The sequence below is a fragment of the Hyperolius riggenbachi genome, chromosome 5 (genome assembly GCF_040937935.1).
Source record: "Hyperolius riggenbachi isolate aHypRig1 chromosome 5, aHypRig1.pri, whole genome shotgun sequence".
NCBI classification, from domain to species: Eukaryota; Metazoa; Chordata; class Amphibia; order Anura; family Hyperoliidae; genus Hyperolius; species Hyperolius riggenbachi.
The window spans coordinates 2,627,970-2,653,034 of record NC_090650.1 but is presented as its reverse complement, the minus strand read 5'-3'; positions in this window follow the sequence as shown (position 1 = coordinate 2,653,034).

The window sequence follows — 25,065 nt, the reverse complement described above, 5'->3', positions numbered from 1 at the left end:
TCGGCAGCAGCCACCCGCCCTCCTCCAGCAGCACCAGCAGGAGTGTGTCAGAAAGGCACTGCTCCTCCTCCCTCTGCAACTCCTGCTGCCGACACTGAGGCCTGTTCTGGCAGCCAGTCCTCAGTGGCCTCCTCTGCTCCCTCCAGTGATTCCCGTGCCAGCAAAAGGCGTCGCCAGACCCTTCCAGGGGGTGGTCAGGGTTCTGCCTCCCAGCAGCCGTCGCGTGCGTCAGCTAAACGGCTTGCTGGCACGGGCCATGTGCTCCCAACTCCTGCCTTATTCCCTTGTGCAGGAGGGGAGCGACATGCGTGCGCTCCTGATGTGTGCAGCCCCCGATTGGCCAATCCCCAGCCGACATTATTTTGCACGCACGGCCACCCCTGCACTTCACCGCTCTGTGATGGCCAATGTCGGGAGAGGGCTGGAGCACGCGGTGGGTCAACGGGTCCACGTCACCATGGACTCGTGGAGCAGCCGGTTTGGGACAGGCCGCTATCTGTCCTTCACCGTGCATTGGGTCAGCTTTGTGGAAGGGGGTGAGGAGGGGGGAGCAGCATCGGGCACTGTCAGAGCAGCAGCAGCAGCAACAACGCAGTGGGTGGTGCCACCATGCAGGGTCAGCGGAACAGCAGCAGGTTCCTCTGATCCGCTTCCATCCTCCGGCACACCAGCCCAAACCCCCCGCCTCAGCAGCAGTGTGAAGCCCCGCCACTGCCAAGCGCTGCTGGAATTGGTCAGCCTGGGGAAGACCAAACTGACGGCGAACCATGTCCTGGCCAAACTCCGAGAGCAGGAGAGGAACTGGCTGACCCCCAGAGGCCTCAGAGTCGGAGAGGTGGTGTCCGACAATGGGACAAACCTGGTTGCTGCAATCAGCAGGGGAGACCTGACCCACATCCCCTGCCTGGCGCACGTCCTGAACCTGGTAGTCCAAAAGTTCCTGCGGACCTACCAGGGGATGGACCGACTCCTTGAGGCGGCAAGGAAGGTTGTGCGTCATTTCCGGCTCTCGCCTGCAGCCGTGGCGAGCCTGGAAGAGGTGCAGAAGGAGCTGCACCTGTCACAGCACCGGCTCATGATCGATGTTCCAACTCGCTGGAACTCCACCCTGGTGATGTTGGATCGTCTGGTTGAACAGAGGCAGGCTGTCAGCCAGTACCTTGCACGAGCAAAAGTTGCCTCAATCACTGCAACTGGGCGTGCCGCCACCAACCTCCCGTCCATCATCTCCACGGAGGACTGGGGGCACATGCAGCAGGTGTGCTCAGTCCTGGCACCCTTCCTTCACACACACTCATCCTCCTCACGCTGCCTGCTGCTGTATTTCTTCCTGCTGTCTGTGTCTCCAATGCCAGGGAACGCATTACAAGGTGCTGCTGCCCATGCACCACCAGCTATTACGCTCAAAAATAGCTGCCTGCCCTGCATTATTTATTTTGGAAAAAAAAAAATTAAATTATTTTAGAGGTGTCCAGGTTGAAAACTGTGCTGTCCCAATTGTGTATTGGACACAATGTGGGCTTCACGACCGCTGTCTGGAACCTCATGCTGTGTATTTACGGCCCTGGAACCACCGCTAGGAACCAGGGCCTATTATGTCTCGCTGCCTGCCCTCCTGCCTGCTGCCAGTCTGCCACACACTCAACCTCCTCACACTGCCTGCTGCTGTATTTCCTCCTGCTGTCTGTGTCTCCACTTCCAGGGAACACATTACAAGGTGCTGCTGCCCATGCGCCAATAGCTATTATGCTCAAAAATAGCTGCATCCATTTGAAAAAAAAAAATTGTAATTAATTTAGAGGTGTCCGGGTTGAAAACTGTGCTGTCCCAGTTGTGTATTGGACACAATGTGGGCTTCACGACCGCTGTCTGGAACCTCATGCTGTGTATTTACGGCCCTGGAACCACCGCTAGGAACCAGGGCCTATTATGTCAGTCACATCACAGATCACACTGTCTGACACACACTACTCCTCCTCCTGTAGCTTCATTGAGCTGCTGTCTGTGTGCTGCTACCACTGCCAGGGAGAACAGAAGAAGAACTATTTTCTGCTGCCACCCACTCTCCTACCGGCAGCTATTACCACACTACAATAGCTGCAACTACTTCCGCCTCCTGCTGATGTCTGTGTTTTACCACCGCCAGGGTACACAGAAAAAAAGGGCTGTGGCTTGCAATGTGCCACTACCTACCTATTATGCCATCAACACAAATATAACTATGGTGTTATTAAAATAAAATATTTCCACAAATGGAGGAGGAGGAGGAAGAAGAAGAAGAAGAAGAAGAAGAAGAAGAAGAAGAAGAAGAAGAAGAGGAGGAGGAGGAGGAGGAGGAGGAGGAGGAGGAGGAAGAAGAAGAAGAAGAGGAGGAGGAGGAGGAGGAGGAGGAGAAAGAGAAGAAGAAGAAGAAGAAGCATTTTGGACACACCTTCTCATGCAAACACTTTTCATGAAGTTAATTTACTATTTTGATTGATGTTTTTCTTCATAAAAAAGGTGGTTTCATGCATCATTGACCTCCAATACAAATTTTACAAGCTATTTAAGGCCAGCTCGAATATTTTACTCGAATACAGACTCGGATAGTGACGTCGGATATCCGAGGTCGAATCGGATATTCGATTAAATCGGATATTGAACTTCGAGTTAATTCGGATAGTTTACTATCCGAATTCGACCAAACTCGAATAGGATAATGAGGTATCCGAGCAACACTGGTGTAAACCTCTGGCCCTCAAGTGGTTAAACCTTTTATGACAGCCTCTTGTGAATTCATTCCATCCTCTTCAAAGTGTTAAAAACGCCTAATTATTTTCCTGGAGAAGGTGAGTAACATTCGTCCCCCCCATCCCTCCCCTCCCCTCCCCCCCCCCTCCCCCCTCCTCCGCAGAGAAATATCGCTTATTGTGCAGGAAATATTGTGACATTTTCGTCCCCAGAAATCTGACAGCCAGACCGAGACGCAGAACTCCTCCTCCTCGCCAAATACGTTATGCAAATGTCTCCTTCTTCTATCAGATTTACTGACTCGTAATATTCTTTATTCTTTTATTATTTATATCTAATTCCTATTTTCATAGTTTAGCTGCTCTCTTTATCCTGAGCGTCCGAATTTCCTGGCCATGTTTACCGGGGATGTGCAGAATCCTCCCCGGCTCGCGTGCCATCAGCCGGGGGTGTCAGAGTTAATATAATCCTATTTCTCTGTTTCTTTCCTTTCTTTTCCCCTCTATCCCCTCCTTATTATCAGCTTTATCTGGCAGTATAATTAGTTTGGAAAGTGCTGGAGTTCTGGATGAGTTTGGAGATGAATATTTGTCCTGTCTCTCTACACTCTCCGCACAGTAATCTGTCTGCTTATTATCGCTGTTATATAAGAACTGCAGCTCTCAATGTATTGTAGCGACACCCCTCCGAATAGCCTCCTACCGAGCTAATTATCTGCTGGACTGCAAGTAATATATACAGATCATCATTTATCAGCAGCGCTGTGGAGTAGTGGTTACCGATCTCACCTTGCAGCGCTGGCTCCCCAGTGTGAATCCCAGCCTGGGCACTATCTGCATGAAGTTTGTATGTCCTCCCATTGTCTGTGTGTGTTTCCTCCCACATCCCAAAACATACAGATAAGTGATTTGGCTTCCCCCTAAATTGGCCCTAGACTATGATACATACAATACACTATACATACATAGGCATGTGACTATGGTGGGAGTAGATTCTGAGCTCCTCTGAGGACAGTCAGTGACATGACTATGTACTCTGTAATGTGCTGCAGGAGATGTCAGTGCTATATAAATACATAATAATAATATGGTAGCACATTACTCTATGACTATGGTAGGATGAGATTGTGAGTTCCTCTGAGGACAGTCAGTGACATGACTATGTACTCTGTAATGTGCTGCAGAAGATGTCAGTGCTATATAAATACATAATAATAATATGGTAGGACATTAGACTATGCCTATGGTAGGATTAGATTGTGAGCCCCTCTGAGGCCAGTCAGTGACATGACTATGTACTCTGTAATGTGCTGCAGGAGATGTCAGTGCTATATAAATACATAATAATAATATGGTAGGACATTACACTATGACTATGGTAGGATTAGAGTGCGAGCTCCTCTGAGGACAGTCAGTGGCATGACTATGTACACTGTAATGTGCTGCAGAAGATGTCAGTGCTATATAAATACATAATAATAATATGGTAGGACATTAGACTATGACTATGGTAGGATTAGATTGTGAGCTCCTCTGAGGACAGTCAGTGGCATGACTATGTACTCTGTACAGTGCTGCAGGAGATGTCAGTGCTATATAAATACATAATAATAATATGGTAGGACATTAGACTATGACTATGGTAGGATTAGAGTGCGAGCTCCTCTGAGGACAGTTAGTAACATGACTATGTACTCTGTAATGTGCTGCAGGAGATGTAGGTGCTATATAAATACATAATAATAGCATCTATCTGAAAATGGCGCCTGCGAATAATGGCGCACAGTATTGCCGCTCATCCGTTTGCCGCTTATCGCTATTTAACGTTAAAGCCTTATTGTTATTTAACGTTAAAGCCTTATTGTTATTTACCGTTAACACACAAAACCCTCTCTGTACCTATCCCTAACCCCTAAACCCCCCTGGTGGTGCGTAACCCTAACCACCCCCTGGTGGTGCCTAACCCTAACCACCCCCTGGTGGTGCCTAACCCTAAGACCCCCCTGGTGTTGCCTAACCCTAAGAACCCCCTTTGTGGTGCCTAACCGTAAGATCCCCCTGGTGGTGCCTAACCCTAAGACCTCCCTAGTGGTGCCTAACCTTAAGACCCCCCCAGTGGTGCCTAACCCTAAGACCCCCCTGATGGTGCCTAACCCTAACCTTGACAGTGTTACATTAAATCCATTCCCCGTTTTGCAGTTAAATAACGTCTGCAGTTTGGCTTATGTAGGGCGCTATTGATAAATAACGTTAGTGTGTGCCACTATTGATAAATAACGTTAGTGTGTGCCACTATTGATAAATAACGTTAGTGTGTGCCACTATTGATAAATAACGTTAGTGTGTGCCACTATTGATAAATAACTTTAGTGTGTGCCACTATTGATAAATAACGTTAGTGTGTGCCACTATTGATAAATAACGTTAGTGTGTGCCGTTTTTCTTCTTTTTTCCCTGTGCGCCATTATTATGCAGTACTAACGATAAATAGCGATAAGCGTATCTTTTTAATGCGGCGCCATTTTTATGCATAGGCGCTGTGCGCCATTATTCACTGATCCCATAATAATAATATGGTAGGACATTAGACTATGACTATGGTAGGATTAGATTGTGAGCTCCTCTGAGGACAGTCAGTGACATGACTATGTACTCTGTAATGTGCTGCAGGAGATGTCAGTGCTATATAAATACATAATAATAATATGGTAGGACATTACACTATGACTATGGTAGGATTAGAGTGTGAGCTCCTCTGAGGACAGTCAGTGACATGACTATGGACTCTGTAATGTGCTGCAGAAGATGCCAGTGCTGTATAAATACATAATAATAATATGGTAGGACATTAGACTATGACTATGGTAGGATTAGATTGTGAGCTCCTCTGAGGACAGTCAGTAACATGACTATGTACTCTGTAAAGTGCTGCAGGAGATGTAGGTGCTATATAAATACATAATAATAATATGGTAGGACATTATACTATGACTATGGTAGGATTAGAGTGTGAGCTCCTCTGAGGACAGTTAGTGACATGACTATGTACTCTGTAATGTGCTGCAGGAGATGTCAGTGCTATATAAATACATACTAATAATATGGTAGGACATTAGACTATGACTATGGTAGGATTAGAGTGTGAGCTCCTCTGAGGACAGTTAGTGACATGACTATGTACTCTGTAATGTGCTGCAGGAGATGTCAGTGCTATATAAATACATACTAATAATATGGTAGGACATTAGACTATGACTATGGTAGGATTAGATTGTGAGCTCCTCTGAGGACAGTCAGTAACATGACAATGTACTCTGTAATGTGCTGCAGAAGATGTCAGTGCTATATAAATACATAATAATAATATGATAGGGCATTAGGCTATGGCTATGGTAGGATTAGATTGTGAGCTCCTCTGAGGACAGTCAGTGACATGACTATGTACTCTGTAATGTGCTGCAGGAGATGTCAGTGCTATATAAATACATAATAATAATATGGTAGGACATTAGACTATGACTATGGTAGGATTAGACTGTGAGCCCCTCTGAGGACAGTCAGTGACATGACTATGTACTCTGTACAGTGCTGCAGAAGATGTCAGTGCTATATAAATATATGATAATAATTATTTGCATTCCATGATAAGTACAGTTCTTGTCCTGGCCATAGATGGGTAGATCGCAGCTCGATAAACAAGCAGACCCATTCCTCTGTAATCCCACTGAAAGGAATCTGCAGATGACACAGAAGCGGTGCCTGTGGTTTTATGATGGTGAGTGGGAGTGGCAATCTGGCCCTCCTCTGTGCACTAGAGAGCACCTGAAGTGAAAGTAATCATCTTGATACACTGAGAGGCTGGGAGATTTTGCAATGATGTTGTAACGATTGGTGTCAGCACACAGAGAGGATCTGATTATTGGTGATCTGCAGAATCACCAATAATACAGATATAGTACTAACCTCTGGACACCTGTATATATCGTGAGTGTTTGGTGCAACAGTATTTACTTTGAGTAAACCACCTGATGAACAGGTGATCCTTGGCACAACACTGCTCTTTAGAGAAGCACGAGAACCCTCCAGCAGCCTGAGATCTTCCAAGGGGTGGAGTCTCAGGCAGAAGTAGGAAGGGCCAGAGAGTGAGTGACACCTGAAGGTGGATGTCACTAACTGATCTGGAGACTATCTCCTAAAGAGAAGAGATAGCTCTCGAGGTCGGGCAAGCCGGGTCGGCAACACACGGACAAATAAAGTACAAAGACAGAAGGCTGATTCGGTATCCAAGGCAGGCAGGGATGGCAACAGATGATCAGATATACGAGGTACCGAATCAGAGATCAGAGGGATAGTCAGGAAAGCAACAGGTCATAACAGATATCAAACAATGCCTAGTCTTGGGTGTGAGGTCCGTGGTCTCTACACCCTGGTACTAGTCTGAAGTATAACAGAATGATCACACAAGTTCCCTAGTCTGGTGTGAGGTCCGTGGTCTCTACACCCTGGAACTAGTCTGAAGTAAGACAGAATGATCACACAAGTTCCCTAGTCTGGTGTGAGGTCCGTGGTCTCTACACCCTGGAACTAGTCTGAAGTATAACAGAATAATAACACAGATGATAATAATACAAGTAATCTGGCTCAGTGTGAATTCCCAGGTCCTCCTGGTTCAAACACACTGTTAGATCTGACTGAGGTCTGAGTGCTTCCACGTAGTGTTCTCAACGGCAGACAACTTGAGACTGGCCAGCAGTAACTATATATGGAGTAGTGCTCTCCGGCGCCACCCCTAAGTGATAGACCAATAGCTACTTGCTCTGAGGTCAGCTGATCCCCCCCTTGACCCGCTATCAGTACACGCGGCGGCTTTTCCGCGTTCGCTCCCAGTACCAGACGCACGCCTCTGTGTGCAGACCGCCACGCTGGACGCGGAACCAGCCGCCCCGCTATCAGTACACGCGGCGGCTTTTCCGCGTTCGCTCCCAGTACCAGACGCACGCCTCTGTGTGCAGACCGCCACGCTGGACGCGGAACCAGCCGCCCCGCTATCAGTACACGCGGCGGCTTTTCCGCGTTCGCTCCCAGTACCAGACGCACGCCTCTGTGTGCAGACCGCCACGCTGGACACGGAACCAGCCGCCCCGCTATCAGTGCACGCGGCGGCTTTTCCGCGTTCGCTCCCAGTTCCAGACGCACGCCTCTGTGTGCAGAGCGCCACGCTGGACGCGGAATTAGCCGCCCCGCTATCAGTACACGCGGCGGCTTTTCCGCGTTCGCTCCCAGTACCAGACGCACGCCTCTGTGTGCAGAGCGCCACGCTGGACGCGGAATTAGCCGTCCCGCTATCAGTACACGCGGCGGCTTTTCCGCGTTCGCTCCCAGTACCAGACGCACGCCTCTGTGTGCAGACCGCCACGCTGGATGCGGAACCAGCCGCCCCGCTATCAGTACACGCGGCGGCTTTTCCGCGTTCGCTCCCAGTACCAGACGCACGCCTCTGTGTGCAGACCGCCACGCTGGATGCGGAACCAGCCGCCCCGCTATCAGTACACGCGGCGGCTTTTCCGCGTTCGCTCCCAGTACATGACGCACGCCTCTGTGTGCAGACCGCCACGCTGGACGCGGAACCAGCCGCCCCGCTATCAGTACACGCGGCGGCTTTTCCGCGTTCGCTCCCAGTACCAGACGCACGCCTCTGTGTGCAGACCGCCACGCTGGACGCGGAACCAGCCGCCCCGCTATCAGTACACGCGGCGGCTTTTCCGCGTTCGCTCCCAGTACATGATGCACGCCTCTGTGTGCAGACCGCCACGCTGGACGCGGAATTAGCCGCCTTGCTGTCAGCACACGCGGCGGCTTTTCTGCGTTTTCTCACAGATGTCAGTTAGTGCAGCTGTGGAAAATAGCCAACAAGTTGCCCTGCTTTGTGCAGGCGACTGCTCAGGCAGGAAGAGGAAACACCTGGGCTGCCTGTTCTGATTCCAGACTAAACAATAAGGGCACTGTGTGTTTACAGTCAGTTTTGGAAATAAAAGTGGACCTGAACTCAGGACTTCCTCTCTGCTCTAAAAGATACGCAACAGCACAATTACCTTTAAAGAAAACCGTTTCTTTGTTACAGCTGATAAAAATCCTGCAATACACCTGCAGTGTGTCTACTTCCTGCTTTCACGGGAGCATACACAGGGTTAACCGGTGTTTACAGATTAGCTGCTCTGCTGAGGCAGCCAGCTGACACAGCTGAGAGATCAAATTACAACTAGTGATTAGACAGAAATGAAGGGGAATTAGACAGGCTAAACTCTCTAAATACATACAGGGTGCATTTCTCTGTGTTTCCTTCTGTCCTCTGGAAGTGTTCAGCTCCACGGTAAGGCTTCCCTGCAGAAATGCTGTGTGTGACATCCTCACAGCAAATCTAATCTTAATAATTGTTTATAAAGATTTTTCCTGAAAGTGGCTGCGTTGTGCTGAAGTGCTGTGACATTTGTGCGCAATGGGCGTTATTGGCGGTTAGATCTGCCCGTTGTGTGCCCGTTATCCTGCAGATGCCCTTTACGGAATCGTTACAGAAGCGGTGATATCGGTTATTACTGTGCAGGTCTTCTGTGGGATTATCTTAGTTATTATGCTGTTTTATTGCTGCGGATATATCGCTTTTATCCCTGGCCTTGGACAAGCTTCTAGTTCTGCGTTTAGAGTTATTCCTGTTGTGCATTAGTAGTAAGTTTTCCGAGATTAGACGATTGTCAGATCCGTTTATATACAGAAGTTCTGGGTGCTGCCCGGGGATGTGTTTGGGCAGAATCAGAAAGCATGTCTGAACAATACGAAGGTGGGGATGTGAGCGATTAACGCACAATATGGAACGTCACAAACAATCAAACCGCAATACAGAATGAGGCCTAATGCAAACTGACAAACATAAAACGTGTCCCTGGCAAGACGGCAGATTGGCCTTCCTTGTGGTCTAATGTAACTGAAAGCAACTGAAGACTAGAATGTGCAGCAGCAGCTACATTTCACACAATTCCCAGCATCAGAATTCAGCATTCCGATTCAGGAATTTACAGTGAAGTCAAAACCACGGACATTAATCCCAAAGCCCCCATACATTCTATCGCCACCAAGAGGCCTTGTCAGTTATAAGAAAACCAAAATTACGAAGTCCAAAGAAAAAAATGTTTTTAAACTCATTAAAGTGACATTTTGCTGCTGTACACTTTAATTTAACCATTTCCCAACTACAGTTTTTTCCCCCTTAGAAACCAGAGCAATTTTTTCACATCACGCTCCTCCCATTCATTCACCAATAACTTTATCGTTACTTATCACACCAAAATGATCTATATAATGTTTTGGTTTTTTTTTTTTCCGCAAAGACAGGCTTTCTTTGGGTGGTACTTTTTTTCTAAGATTGATCTTATTTGCAATGCATTTTAAAGAGAATAAGAAAAAAAAAAGTTATTTCTTAGTTCTCAGCCATTATAGTTTTAAAATGTAGATAAAGCCCACACATTTTATTTGCGCAGTTGTTCTAGTTATTACAATACTTATTATGTCCCCAGCACAATGTATAGGAATAATATTTTATTTGGTAATAAAGGTGTATTTTTTCCATTTAGTGTTTTTTTTTATTTTTTTTTATACTATATCAATAATTACAAGGCTTTAACCACTTTGATACCAGCAGCCTCTGCCCCCTTAAGGACCAGAGGATGCTGGTACGCTAAAACACGCATACCGACGAATCGCCGCAATAATCCGTCGCTTCCGCCGGTCACACCGCTCTGTCCCCGCTGCAGGCTGCTCTCTCTGCCATCTCTGTGACGGCAGAACGCTGTGCGACGGTCAGGAGCCGCTTTCATTGGCTTCTGACCCTTTCACTCAATGTAAGCCAATGGGTTTGGCTTACAGGAATGACAGGGCCAGGAGCCAATGAAAACGACTCCTGCCCGGCTCACAGCGCTCTGCCGTCATAGAGGCGGCAGGGCAGCACATTGTGGTGGGTAGAAAGTGGTGAGAGCGGTAGGAACGGCAGGGATGTTACGTGAATGGGACGTAGAGTTTACGTCCGGTCAGAACCGCAGCGCCCCCTGCCCGACGTAGATTTAAACTGCGTCGGTCCGAAAGGAGTTAAGGTTAAAAACAAATAAAACAATATTTATTTTTATGCACACTTTTTGCTTTTTGGCCACAAGATGTCACCACACTTCATACCACAAAAGAACACAAGAGGTGTTGTGTATGTGTTCTGATACCGGCATCTTGCTGATTCTGGCTTTCATTAATTACAGCCACTGTGATCGGCTTTGGGAACAGCTGTTCCCATAATGTCTTAGAGCATAGATTGCCTATGCTATGAAGGCATTTTGTATTGACTTGAGGAAGCGGGCTATGACCCGTGAAACGCGTTGTCAGATTGTTTTTTGAATAAAAACTTCTTTCCAGTTGAACTGGTGTCTAGGGGCTTGATTCACAAAGCAGTGCTAACTGTTATCTCGCTGTGAAAAGTGGTACGCGCGAAATTTAGCGGGAAACCGGTTATCCCACGCAAAAATTTGCGTTCGCACGATAACAAAATTTTTTTGCATGTTAACATTCCGCGTTCGTGCGATACATTTGCGTTATTGCGCGAACGTTAACGCATGAACACAAATTTTTGTGCGCGATAACCTACGCCATGAGGAGGAGCTACGCATGCGCAGAACACTCCCAGTGACGGGAGGATGATTTAGATGAGCATGAGGACGGGCCACGCATGCGCAGAACACTCCCAGTGACGGGAGGATGATTTAGATGAGCATGAGGATGGGCCACGCATGCGCAGAACACTCCCAGTGATGGAAGCATGGTCGAGATGATAATAAGGAGGAGCCACGCATGTGCAGAACACTCCCAGTGAAAGGAGCATGATGGAGATGGGCATGAGGACAAGCCACGCATGTGCAGAACACTCCCAGTGACGGAAGCATGATTGAGATGGGCATGAGGACAAGCCACACATGTGCAGAACACTCCCAGTGATGGCAGCATGATCGAGATGAGCACGAGGAGGACCTACGCATGCGCAGACCACTCCCAGTGACGGGAGAATGATTGAGATGGCCATGAGGATGAGTCACGCATGTGCAGAACACTCCCAGTGATGGGAGTATGATTGAGATGAGCATGAGGACAAGCCACGCATGTGCAGAACACTCCCAGTGATGGGAGCATGATTGAGATGAGCATGAGGAGGAGCCACGCATGTGCAGAACACTCCCAGTGACAGCAGCATGATGGAGATGAGCACGAGGAGGACCCACGCATGCACAGAACACTCCCAGTAACAGGAGCATGATGGAGATGAGCATGCGGAGGAGCCACGCATGCGCAGAACACTCCCAGTAACAGGAGCATGATCGACATGAGCAGGAGGAGGAGCCACGCATGCGCAGACCACTCCCAATGATGGCAGCATGAGCGAGATGAGCATCAAATCTGCAGACAGGATTGCACGTAATTTCTGGGCAAATCTGCTCACATTACGTGTAATATCTTAAGAAAACCTGCACAATTATGTGAATTTTCTGGGGAAAGGGTCACCAAAACTTGGGCCCACTGTCTTTGCGTTGCACTTTTCAAGGGAACCCGAGGTGAGAATAATATTGAGGCTGCCATATTTATCTCCTTTAAACCCTCCTGGCGGTCTAATAAATTCTGCCAGGAGGCAGCGCAGCAGTTTTTTTTTTTTTAAATCATGTAGCGAGCCCAGGGCTTCGGCGATCTCCGATCAGGATATCCCGTTCAAAGAACGGGATTTCCTGGAGGGCTTCCCCCGTCGCCATGGCGTCACCGACGTCGTGACGTCATTGGGAGTCCCGATCCACCCCTTAGCGGGGTTACCGCCAGGAAGGTTAAGCAATACCAGCTGCCTGGCTGCCGTGTTGGTCCTCTGCCTCTAATTCTTTCAACCATAGACCCTGAACAAGCATGCAGCAGTCGGGGGTTTCTGACAATATTGTCAGAACTGACAAGACTAGCTGCAGGCTTGTTTCAGGTGTAATTCAGTTCACTACTACAGCCAAATAGATCAGCAGCCTATTGCCTATTGTTTAAAAGGAAATAAATATGGCAGCCTCCATATCACTCTCATCCCGGGTTCACTTTAAATTACAGTTAGCTCCGCCCTCATTCGGTCATGGCCATGCCCCTTGCGCGCCGCAGGTTATAGCCGCACCCATTTTTTGTTAGCTACCTATACTGAGGCCATCTTTAGGGGGGAAGGAGCCTACACCTTGTCACGGAACAGCCGTGAGACAAGAAAACGCAACCGCAATCGGTTTCCTGCCTTGATTGCCGTTGCGCTGCCAAATCAGAATCTCATGTCTGTGGATACCATCCAGTCCAGCCTGGAGGGTCTCTGCTGTCTTCATAAGAGCAGCAGAGTTCTTTTCATGAAGCCTGGTGCCTGTGACCTGTTAGCCAGAGGTGTAAACTCAAAGCTTGTCCAAGTTGATTTCACATTCAGATGTTAATTAAAGGAACCAAAGGTCCTTTTCATACAGGGAGATCCCAGAAAGCTAGTCACAGCTTGACACCAGACAGCCTGGCTGCAGCCTTACCAGGAAGAAATGAATGTATTATATAATGTTTTGCCTATTTACAGAATACAGTAAATAGGGTAGTTATGAGAGCGGTATCATTGGATCTGTAGGGTCATGCTGAATCTCTTGATACCAGTCGAGAGGGGCCCGGGGCCCCTACAACCCAGGTATGAATCTTCTCAGGAACCTGACCCGCTGCCCTAGCCATGTCTGATGTCATATTAATCTGTATTTTCTGACAAGTATGAATCTGTTATCCCCCTAAATATAACGTGTACCATTCATGAGTTACGGCAGTTTATAAGTTTAGCCCTAAAATCTCTCAGAGGGAATGAACTGTCATTGGTGGGTAACTCAGAGGGGGCCGGTATTGCCACACCCCCAAACCAGCTTCATCAAAAGCACATGGCCGGCAGGCGGGCCCTCAGTCCTCCAAATTCCACCTTCACGAAAGCACACTGCCAGCCAGGGGACCATGTGGTTGGCGGCCATCTTTTCTGAGCTGAAACAAAGGACACATGGCTAGCAGCCATCTTGAGCGTCCATCTTGTCTGAACTGAACAAAGGACATTTTCCATCTTGCTTGGATTTTAAACTTTGCTGAAACTGAACAAAAGGAACTCTACAAGTTTTCCCAGAACGGACATAATTCCACAAACCCTAAGTATTTTCTCCTTTTTTATTTCATACTGGCTATTAATGTGACGGGAGGATGATTGAGATGAGCATGAGGAGGAGCCACGCATGTGCAGAACACTCCCAGTGACGGGAGCATAATCGAGATGAGCATGAGGACAAGACATGCATGTGCAGAACACTCCCAGTGACGGAAGCATGATCGAGATGAGCATAAGGACAAGCCACACATGTGCAGAACACTCCCAGTGATGGGAGGATGATTGAGATGAGCATGAGGAGGAGCCACGCATGTGCAGAACACTCCCAGTGACGGGAGCATAATCGAGATGAGCATGAGGACAAGACATGCATGTGCAGAACACTCCCAGTGACGGAAGCATGATCGAGATGAGCATGAGGACAAGCCACGCATGCGCAGAACACTCCCAGTGATGGGAGGATGATTGAGATGAGCATGAGGAGGAGCCACGCATGTGCAGAACACTCCCAGTGACGGGAGCATGATTGAGATGAGCATGAGGAGGAGCCACGCATGTGCAGAACACTCCCAGTGACGGGAGGATGATCGAGATGAGCATGAGGACAAGCCACGCATGTGCAGAACACTCCCAGTGATGGGAGCATGATGGAGATGAGCATGAGGAGGAGCCATGCATGCACAGAACACTCCCAGTGACGGGAGCATGATCGAGATGAGCATGAGGACGAGCCACGCATGCGCAGAACACTCCCAGTGATGGGAGCATGATGGAGATGGGCAAGAGGAGGAGCCACGAATGCGCAGACCACTCCCAGTGACGGGAGCATGATCAAGATGAGCAAGAGGAGGAGCCACAAATGCGCAGACCACTCCCAGTGACGGGAGCATGATCGAGATGAGCAAGAGGAGGAGCCACGAATGCGCAGACCACTCCCAGTGACGGTAGCATGATCGAGATGAGCATGAGGACGAGCCACGCATGCGCAGACCACTCCCAGTGACAGGAGCATGTTCGAGATGAGCATGAGGACGAGCCACGCATGGGCAGACCACTCCCAGTGACGGGAGCATGATCGAGATGAGCATGAGGACGAGCCACGCATGCGCAGACCACTCCCAGTGACAGGAGCATGATGGAGATGGGCATGAGGACGAGCCACGCATGCACAGACCACTCCCAGTGACGGTAGCATGATCGAGATGATAATGAGGAGGAGCCACGCATGCGCAGAACACTCCCAGTGATGGAAGCATGGTCGAGATGATAATGAGGAGGAGCCACGCATGCGCAGACCACTCCCAGTGACAGGAGCATGATGGAGATGGGCATGAGGAGGAGCCACGCATGCGCAGACCACTCCCAGTGATGGAAGCATGGTCGAGATGATAATGAGGAGGAGCCACGCATGCGCAGACCACTCCCAGTGATGGAAGCATGGTCGAGATGATAATGAGGAGGAGCCACGCATGCGCAGACCACTCCCAGTGACAGGAGCATGATCGAGGTGAGCATGAGGAGGAGCCACGCATGCGCAGACCACTCCCAGTGACAGGAGCATGATGGAGATGGGCATGAGGAGGAGCCACGCATGCGCAGACCACTCCCAGTGACAGGAGCATGATGGAGATGGGCATGAGGAGGAGCCACGCATGCGCAGACCACTCCCAGTGACGGAATCTTTTTTTCCAAAGTAAATAGAGGCAGTTTGTCCAACCTTTCTTGGTGAGACCTCCCATCTCTTTGAGTTGATTTGAGTGATTTTGTTTCTGTTGGGGGGTTGGTGGGGGAGGGGGGTGATTTTGTTTCTGTTGGGGGGTTGGTGGGGGTGATTTTGTTTCTGTTGGGGGGTTGGTGGGGGAGGGGGGTGATTTTGTTTCTGTTGGGGGGTTGGTGGTGGGAGGGGGGTGATTTTGTTGCTCTTTGGAGGTTGGTGGGGGGAGGGGGTGATTCTGTTGCTCTTTGGAGGTTGGTGTGTGTGTGTGTGTGGGGGGGTGATTTTGTTGCTGTTGGAGGGTTGGTGGGGGGAGGGGGGTCATTTTGTTGCTCTTTGGAGGTTGGTGTGTGTGTGTGGGGGGGTGATTTTGTTGCTGTTGAGGGGTTGGTGGGGGGAGGGGGGGGCATTAGTTTTCTTATAGCGATGGACTGATTGAAGTCTCTGAATAATGATTCCTATCCAGGATTTTCCTGTAATATGGAGGAATGCGGCGAGGCCTAATTACTGTATGAACTGAACTCGTCAGGGTTCCGCTTCCTCTTGCGGCTCCGGTAATTATCAGAATCCTTCACATCAATTAGCACCAGCTGATTAGCGGGAGGATTTATGCCGACCCCTGACCTATGCTGGAGTATCTCATAAGAGATTGCTTAATATCCTAATCACTGCAACATCGCCTTACCTGAACATGAAACACACTAATTACCGAGGAAATGATTCATTTCTGAACTACTAGTAAAATGGGGATAATGAGTATGTGTGGTGCCCCTTCTTCACGTAAATATATGTATGTGCTGCAATCGTGTCTGCATATGTGTATTACCAGGGGTGTATCTGGGTAATATAGCGCCTATAGCAAACACTGAAATTGCGCACACACACACCAAGTATAGGTTGCTAGAGTTAGTCCCCCAAGTATAATTAACCAGAGGTAGCACCCCAGTATAGGTAGCCAGAGGTAATTCACCCAGTATAGGTAGCTCCCAGTTTAGGTTGCCCTCCCAGTATATGTAGCTAGAGGTGTCTCCCCAATATAAGTAGCCTTCTTAAACATAAGAGTCCCGCAGTATAGGTAATGAGAGGTATCCCCCAGTATAAGTAAATCCCCTAGTATAGGTTTGGCAGGTGCCCACCAGCAGGGACGGATCAAGACCAAGTTGCGCCTGGGGCAAGGTCAGGTTTTGGCGCCTAAAGGTCAGGTTTTGGCGCCTAAACTGCCATTCATTTTGCCGCCTTTTTAAGAATTCAACAAACTGCACCTGGGGCAAGATACCCGCTCGCCCCCCCCTAGATCCGTCCCTGCCCACCAGTATAAGTACCCCCCCCCCTCCCCAAGGATCCACACAGTATAGGTAGAGAGAGGTCTCCCCCAGTATAAGTCACCCTCCAATATGGGTAGTGACAGCTGTATAATTCCCCCCCCCCCCCGTATATGTAGTTAGAGATGTGGGAGGAGGCAGCCATGGTGCTGTGGCGCCCATCGCACAAGCCATGCCTGCACCTCTCTAGATACGCCTCTGTGTATTACATGGACGGCAGTATATGCTTGGAACATGTGCACATATGTATGTGGGATTATTTATTACTAGCTAGACGCCCGGCGTTGCCCGGGTATGTATTTGGCTGGTGTTGGCTCTTCCTAACCCTAACACACAATTACTTAATGACCAAGTATGTGAGCTGTGCGGTCTTTGGCATCAATAATTTGCAATAAAATTAATCTGATTGGATGTGGCTCCACCCCTTTTCTGAATTTGAACCCCAATCACCCAATGATCAACTGTACCAGGTACAGGTGATTAACAGTGCAAGAATGGCAGCAATTAAATATTCCCCTTGAAAATCAATAGGTGGATTTTGATTGGCTTTTATAGGCTCCACCCACCTTTCTGAATATTAATCCCAGTCACCCAGTGACCAACTGTGCAAAGTTTGAGAACCCTACCATTAACAGTGTAAGAATGGCTGCAGTTTACATTTGCGCAATGAAATTTGTATTTTTCTCCACCCACTTATTTCCTAACATTGTTCAGGAATGTATTTGGCTGCTGTTGGCTCCGCCTACTATTTCTAACCCTAACACACAATTTCTCAATAACAAAGTTTGTGAGCTTTGCGGTCTTTGTCATTAATAATTTGCATTGAGATTAAACAAATCTGATTGGCTGTTTGTGGCTCCACCACTTTGTCTGAATTTGAACCCCAGTCACCCAAAGACCAACTGTACCAGGTTTAAGGCTTGTGCCATTAACAGTGCAAGAATGGTAGCAATTACATATTCCCCTTGAAAATCAATAGGTGAATTTTGATTGGCTTTTGTAGGCTCCACCCACTTCTCTGAATATTAATCCCAGTGACCAATTGTGCAAAGTTTGAGAACCCCACCATTAAAAGTGTAAGAATTGATGCAGTTTACATTTTTTCTCAGTGAAATTTGCATTTGTTTCCGCCCACTGATGACCCGGCATTGCCCGATTATGTATTTGGCTGGTGTTGGCTGCGCCCACTGTTCCTAACACTAACACGCAATTACTCAATTACTCAATGACCAAGTTTGTGAGCTTTGCGGTCTTTGGCATCAATAACCTGCATTAAACTGAAACAAATCATATTGGCTGTGTGTGGCTCCACCCCGTTTTATAAATGTAAACCCCAGTCACCCAATGATCAACTGTACCAGGTCTGAGGCTTGTGCCATTAACAGTGCAAGAATGGCAGCAATGAAATATTCCCCTGAAAAATCAATAGGTAATTTTTGATTGCCTTTTGTAGACTCCACCCATTTTTCTGAATATTAACCCCAGTCACCCAGTAACCAACTGTGCACAGTTTGAGAACCCTACCATTAACAGTGTAAGAATGGCTGCTGTTTATATTTTTCCAGTAAAATTTGTATTTGTCTCCGCCCACTTATGACCCGGCGTTGCCCGCTTATGTATTTGGCTGGTGTTGGCTGTGCCCACTTTTCTAACCCTAACACACAATTAATCAATTACCAAGTTTGTATGCTTTGCGGTGTTTGGCATCAATAATTTGCATTGGAATGAAAAAAATCTGATTGGCTGTTTGTGGCTCCACCCTCTTTCTGAAATTGAACCCTAGCCACCAAATGATCAACTGTACCAGGTTTGAGGCTTGTGCCATTAACAGTGCAAGAATGGCAGCAATGTAAATATTCCCCTTGAAAATCAATAGGTTAATTGTGATTGGCTTTTATAGACTCCACCCACCTTTCTGAATATTAATCCCAGTCACCCAGTGACCAACTGTGCAAAGTGTGAGAACCCTGCCATTAACAGTGTAAGAATGGCTGCAGTTTACATTTTCCAGTGAAATTTGTATTTGTCTCCGCCCCCTTTTTGGTTATGGGAATAAAAAGTATCCTATACTTTATTCCAGGTAATGTACTATGTGTGTGCCAAATTTCATTCAAATCCGTTCAGCCGTTTTTGCGTGATCGAGTAACAAACATCCAAACATCCGAACGTTCCCATTTATTATATTAGTAGGATTAATAGTGCCAGTAGCCGCCCCTTTCAGGTGAGTGGGCAGGTCTATGACCAGCGACAGTACCACCCCTCTCAGGTGAGTGGGTGGGTCTATGTCCAGCAGCAGTAGCCACCCCTCTCAGGTGAGTGGGCGGGTCTATGACCAGCGCCAGTAGCCGCCCCTCTCAGGTGAGTGGGCGGATCTATGACCAGCGGCAGTAGTCAGCCAATGACAGGTGAGTGAGTGGGCGGGTCTATGACCAGCGCCAGTAGCCGCCCCTCTACGGTGGGTGGGTCTTATGACCAGACTCTTTATTCATCTACTCAGGGTTGACAGAAAAATACATAAAATAATTTAATGATCTGCCCCAGGGGTGCCTCTAGTCATTTTGTCACTCCAGGCGAGAAAACCTGTGGCGCCCCCCCCAAGCCCCTCCCCCCCAGGAAAATGATCATAATGCAGCATCGTTTTACCAGAAAATAATCATAATGCGGCAGTGTTTCATCAGAAAATAATAGTAATTATCATAATTCAGAATCGTAATTCACCAGAAAATAATCATAATGTGGCAGTGTTTCACCAGAAAATACACTTATTGCAGCAGCAGTATTGCGGAAAATATTCGTAAGGTGGCAGCGTTTCACCAGAATATACACTTATTGCAGCAGCATTTCACCAGAAATTAATCATAGGGCAGCAGCGTTTCACCAGAAAATAATCGTAATGGGGCAGCGTTGTCAGAAAATAATCGTAATGGGGCAGCGTTTCACCAGAAAATACACGTAATCCGAGCAGAGGGAAAGAGTAGAGAGGGAGAGGCAGCATAAGATGTAAGAGGGGGGTAGAGGAACAGAGAGGGGGAGGGATAGACAGCATAAGATGGAAGAGGGGGCAGAGGAACAGAGAGGGGAGAGGGAGAGACAGCATAAAATGGAAGAGAGTGCAGAGGAACAGAGAGGGGAGAGGGAGAGGCAGCATAAGATGTAAGAGGGGGCAGAGGAACAGAGAGGGAGAGACAGCATAAGATGGAAGAGGGTGCAGAGAAACAGAGGGGAGAGGGAGAGACAGCATAAGATGGAAGAGAGTGCAGAGGAACAGAGAGGGGTAGAGACAGCATAAGATGGAAGAGGGTGCAGAGAAACAGAGGGGAGAGGGAGAGACAGCATAAGATGGAAGAGAGTGCAGAGGAACAGAGAGGGGTAGAGACAGCATAAGATGGAAGAGGGTGCAGAGAAACAGAGGGGAGAGGGAGAGACAGCATAAGATGAAAGAGAGTGCAGAGGAACAGAGAGGGGTAGAGACAGCATAAGATGGAAGAGAGTGCAGAGGAACAGAGAGGGGTAGAGACAGCATAAGATGGAAGAGGGGGCAGAGGAACAGAGAGGGGAGAGGGAGAGACAGCATAAGATGGAAGAGGGGGCAGAGGAACAGAGAGGGGAGAGGGAGAGACAGCATAAGATGGAAGAGAGTGCAGAGGAACAGAGAGGGGTAGAGACAGCATAAGATGGAAGAGAGTGCAGAGGAACAGAGAGGGGTAGAGACAGCATAAGATGGAAGAGGGGGCAGAGGAACAGAGAGGGGAGAGGGAGAGACAGCATAAGATGGAAGAGGGGGCAGAGGAACAGAGAGGGGAGAGGGAGAGACAGCATAAGATGGAAGAGGGGGCAGAGGAACAGAGAGGGGAGAGGGAGAGACAGCATAAGATGGAAGAGGGGGCAGAGGAACAGAGAGGGGAGAGGGAGAGACAGCATAAGATGGAAGAGAGTGCAGAGGAACAGAGAGGGGTAGAGACAGCATAAGATGGAAGAGAGTGCAGAGGAACAGAGAGGGGTAGAGACAGCATAAGATGGAAGAGGGGGCAGAGGAACAGAGAGGGGAGAGGGAGAGACAGCATAAGATGGAAGAGGGGGCAGAGGAACAGAGAGGGGAGAGGGAGAGACAGCATAAGATGGAAGAGAGTGCAGAGGAACAGAGAGGGGTAGAGACAGCATAAGATGGAAGAGAGTGCAGAGGAACAGAGAGGGGTAGAGACAGCATAAGATGGAAGAGGGGGCAGAGGAACAGAGAGGGGAGAGGGAGAGACAGCATAAGATGGAAGAGGGGGCAGAGGAACAGAGAGGGGAGAGGGAGAGACAGCATAAGATGGAAGAGGGGGCAGAGGAACAGAGAGGGGAGAGGGAGAGACAGCATAAGATGAAAGAGGGGGCAGAGGAACAGAGAGGGGTAGAGACAGCATAAGATGGAAGAGGGGGCAGAGGAACAGAGAGGGGTAGAGACAGCATAAGATGGAAGAGGGGGCAGAGGAACAGAGAGGGGTAGAGACAGCATAAGATGGAAGAGGGGGCAGAGGAACAGAGAGGGGAGAGGGAGAGACAGCATAAGATGGAAGAGGGGGCAGAGGAACAGAGAGGGGTAGAGACAGCATAAGATGGAAGAGGGGGCAGAGGAACAGAGAGGGGAGAGGGAGAGACAGCACAGCACTAAAGCGCAGGTTTACAGCTTTACCAGCCTACAGCCTAACCAGCTTTCAAAGAAAACTCTAGTATCAAAAGAGCAGGGCACATTCTAGCAGTTATAACAGTACTGGGAGTCTGCACACAGGACAGGAAGTGTTCTTAGCAGCCTGCCTGCATACCTTCTCTTCTGCCTGTGCATGCAGCTTATCATCTCTGGAGTAGTGATGGGTCGTTCGCGAGAGCCGGCTCTTTGCTGCGAACGACAAGAGCCGGTTCTCAGTTTTGAAAGAGCCGATGCCTCAGCCGCCCCACAGAGCTCTGCTTTGCTCTGCAATAAAGGGCGCTGAGGCATGTTGGGAGATGTAGTCCTCCTCTTGCAGCTTGTAGGAGTGTATGGGGCGGAGCAGAGCAGTAGAAGGAGGGATTGCCCCAGTCAGAGAAGCAGTCTGGAATTGTCATGGAGACGGGGCGGGGCTTTTACTCTGATTCTGAGTGGTGTTTAGTGATATTTATGAAGAGCCGATTCAGAGCCGTAAGAGCCGGCTCTTTAATGGGAGCCGATTCAGAAGAGCCGATTCCCTGAAAAGAGCCGGAATTCCCATCACTACAGTCTGGAGCAGAAACTTCCCTTCTCCCGGGCTGTGTTGCTGTCTTGTGCGGGGGCGGGGCTCCAACACGGACACATCACATTCTTCTCTCTGTGACTGCATCTGTCCCCTGGCTGTCTCGCTCCAGTGTCTGTGTGCAGCCAGTGACACAGGTGGGGGATCAGACTGTCGGGGGCATAAGCTGGCTGGCCGCTGGCTCCTGGTTTGACTGGCGTGGGGAGGAGGAGTTAAAGGCTGGGCCACACGAGGTAAACACTTTACCTGTGTGGCTACTGAGAAGAAGGGGCACGGCTTTAAAGAAGGAGCCTGGCAGAGAAGAGCAGTATTGATTGCTCTATTGGCTGGGGAGAAGTGGAGGTGGAGGCACTGCTGAGCACATGGTAGCGTGCCGAGCACCGGAGAGGGAGTCGGGAGGTAATATAATATATATATAAAAAAAAAATGGTCACGGTAGCAGAGGCGGGGAATGTGCCTCACCACCTCATGGTGCCTCACTACCTCATGGCGCCCCAGGCAACCGCCTATACTTGCCTGGTGGGTGAGACGCCCCTGATCTGCCCAATGGGTTAAATACTATTCCCCCTCCGAGTCGCAGCAACTTGGAGAAAGAAGTCATTTGAGGTTTGGCATTACTGCACCAGGCGGAGCGGGAACCAAAAAGCCCTGCTTCAGTGCCTCCAAGCCTGTCCAGCCATGAGTACCGCCACCCAGCTGGATGACATCATCATGCATATTGTTTCTTTACTCCACCCTTCGCTACTCTCTTAAAGGGCAACTGATCCCCTGCAGTCTGGTTTTCGCACAGCCCATTCTACAGAAACAGCCCTCACGAAAGTGGTAAACGACCTTGCCCTTGCCAAAGCCGAAGGTAAATACGCCATCCTGCTCCTCTTGGACCTCTCCTCGGCATTTGACACTGTCGACCACTCCCTCCTCCTCCACTCCCTGCAGCTAATGGGCATTCAGGACCTAGCCTTAGCCTGGATCTCCTCCTACCTCTCCAACCGCTCCTTCACAACATTTTTCAATGGCTCCTCATCCACTCCTCCACCCCTCTCAGTTGGTGTTCCTCAAGGTTCCGTCTTAGGACCACTCCTGTTCTCACTCTATACTGCCTCAATTGGCAAAATCATCTCCTCCATGGGTTTCCACCTGTATATCTCCACACCCCAGATCTCTCCTCCTCTACCATGGACAAAGTCTATGCGTGCCTCACATCCATTTCCTCCTGGATGGCTGCCAGGTACCTGAAGCTTAATTTGGACAAGACTGAGCTTCTAATATTCCCACCCCGCACAGCTGCACCCCTCCCAGATCTGCACGTCACTATTGAAAATACTACCATCCGCCCTACCTCCCAAGCCCGCTGTCTAGGCGTTACTCTGGACTCTGAACTTTCCTTTACAGCCCACATCCAAGGTATTGTCAGATCCTGCAACTTCCACCTCCGCAACATCTCCAACATCCGCTCCTACCTGTCACTTGACACCACTAAACTCCTTAGCCACGCTCTTGTCATCTCCCGCCTAGACTACTGCAATTCTCTTTTATCTGGCCTCCCCTCTAACCGTACTGACCCACTTAAATTGGTAATGAATGCGGCAGCCAGACTGATACATTCTTCTCACCGCAGCGCCTCTACAACTCCGCTCTGTAAAGCACTACACTGGCTCCCCATCAGCTTTAGGATCAATTTCAAAATCCTGTGCTTTGCCTACAAATCAGTGCACAAGACCTGCCCGACCTACATCTCTGATCTGGTCCACAGGCACATACCAGCCCGCCCCCTGCGATCCTCCAATGACCTGCGCCTAGTCGCACCTCGCATAACTCAGTCACACGCACGACTGCAGGACTTCACCAGGGCTGCCCCTACTCTCTGGAACTCTCTCCCACCAGCCGTCAGACTCGCCCCCACCCTTAATACCTTCAAACAAGCTCTCAAGACTCACCTCTTCACGCTCGCATACCCCCCTACACCAGCACCACAATATGTTCTGTTAGACACCCTCTCAAAAGACGCACCTATTGTCTCCACCACACCCTTTAGATTGTAAGCCTCTGGCAGGGCCATCCTCCCTAATGTATCCATCTTGATTATGCAATCTTACTCACAACCACCCCTCTTGTGGACTAGAACAGTCTCTATTCTTACCTATGACACTGTATTGTTATCAAATCATATGCATGATCTTGTTTTGTTGTGAGTTTCCGTATGTTCTACCTGCATGTTAACCCATTCATCTATTGTGCAGCGCTGTGTAATATGTTGGCGCTTTATAAGTACAATAAATAATAATAATAAAGTGAGAAGACTATGGAGGCTGTCATGTTTATTTCCAGTTGCCTGGCAGCTCTGCTGGTCTGTTTGGCCGCAGAAGTGTCTGAATATCACCAGAAACAAGCATGCAGCTGATCTATCAGATCTGACAATAATGTCAGAAACACCTGATCTGCTGCATGCTTGTTCAGGGGCTATGGCTAAAAGTATTAGAGGCAGAGGGTCAGCAGGCCTGCCAGACAACTGGTATTGCTTAAAAGGATACAAACATGGCAGCCTCCGTATACCTCTCTCTTCAGTTGTCCTTTGAGGCTTCTTTCACACAGTAAGCTGACACACCTACAAGCTAAGCTTACAGTAAGTAAAAGGGAGAATTATATGCTGACATCAGGTGACCTTCAAACACAGCGGGAAACTGAGACTGGGGTGAAGTATATGGCAAGACCAGACCAAAGCAGGCAGGGCTGGAGTCATGCAAAACCATAAAGTCCCTAATCAGTGAGAGGCAAAGAAGTGTCAGGCTGACGTGACTAAAGACCACAGGAACATGACTGTAGAGGATTGGAGTAAGGTTGTTTT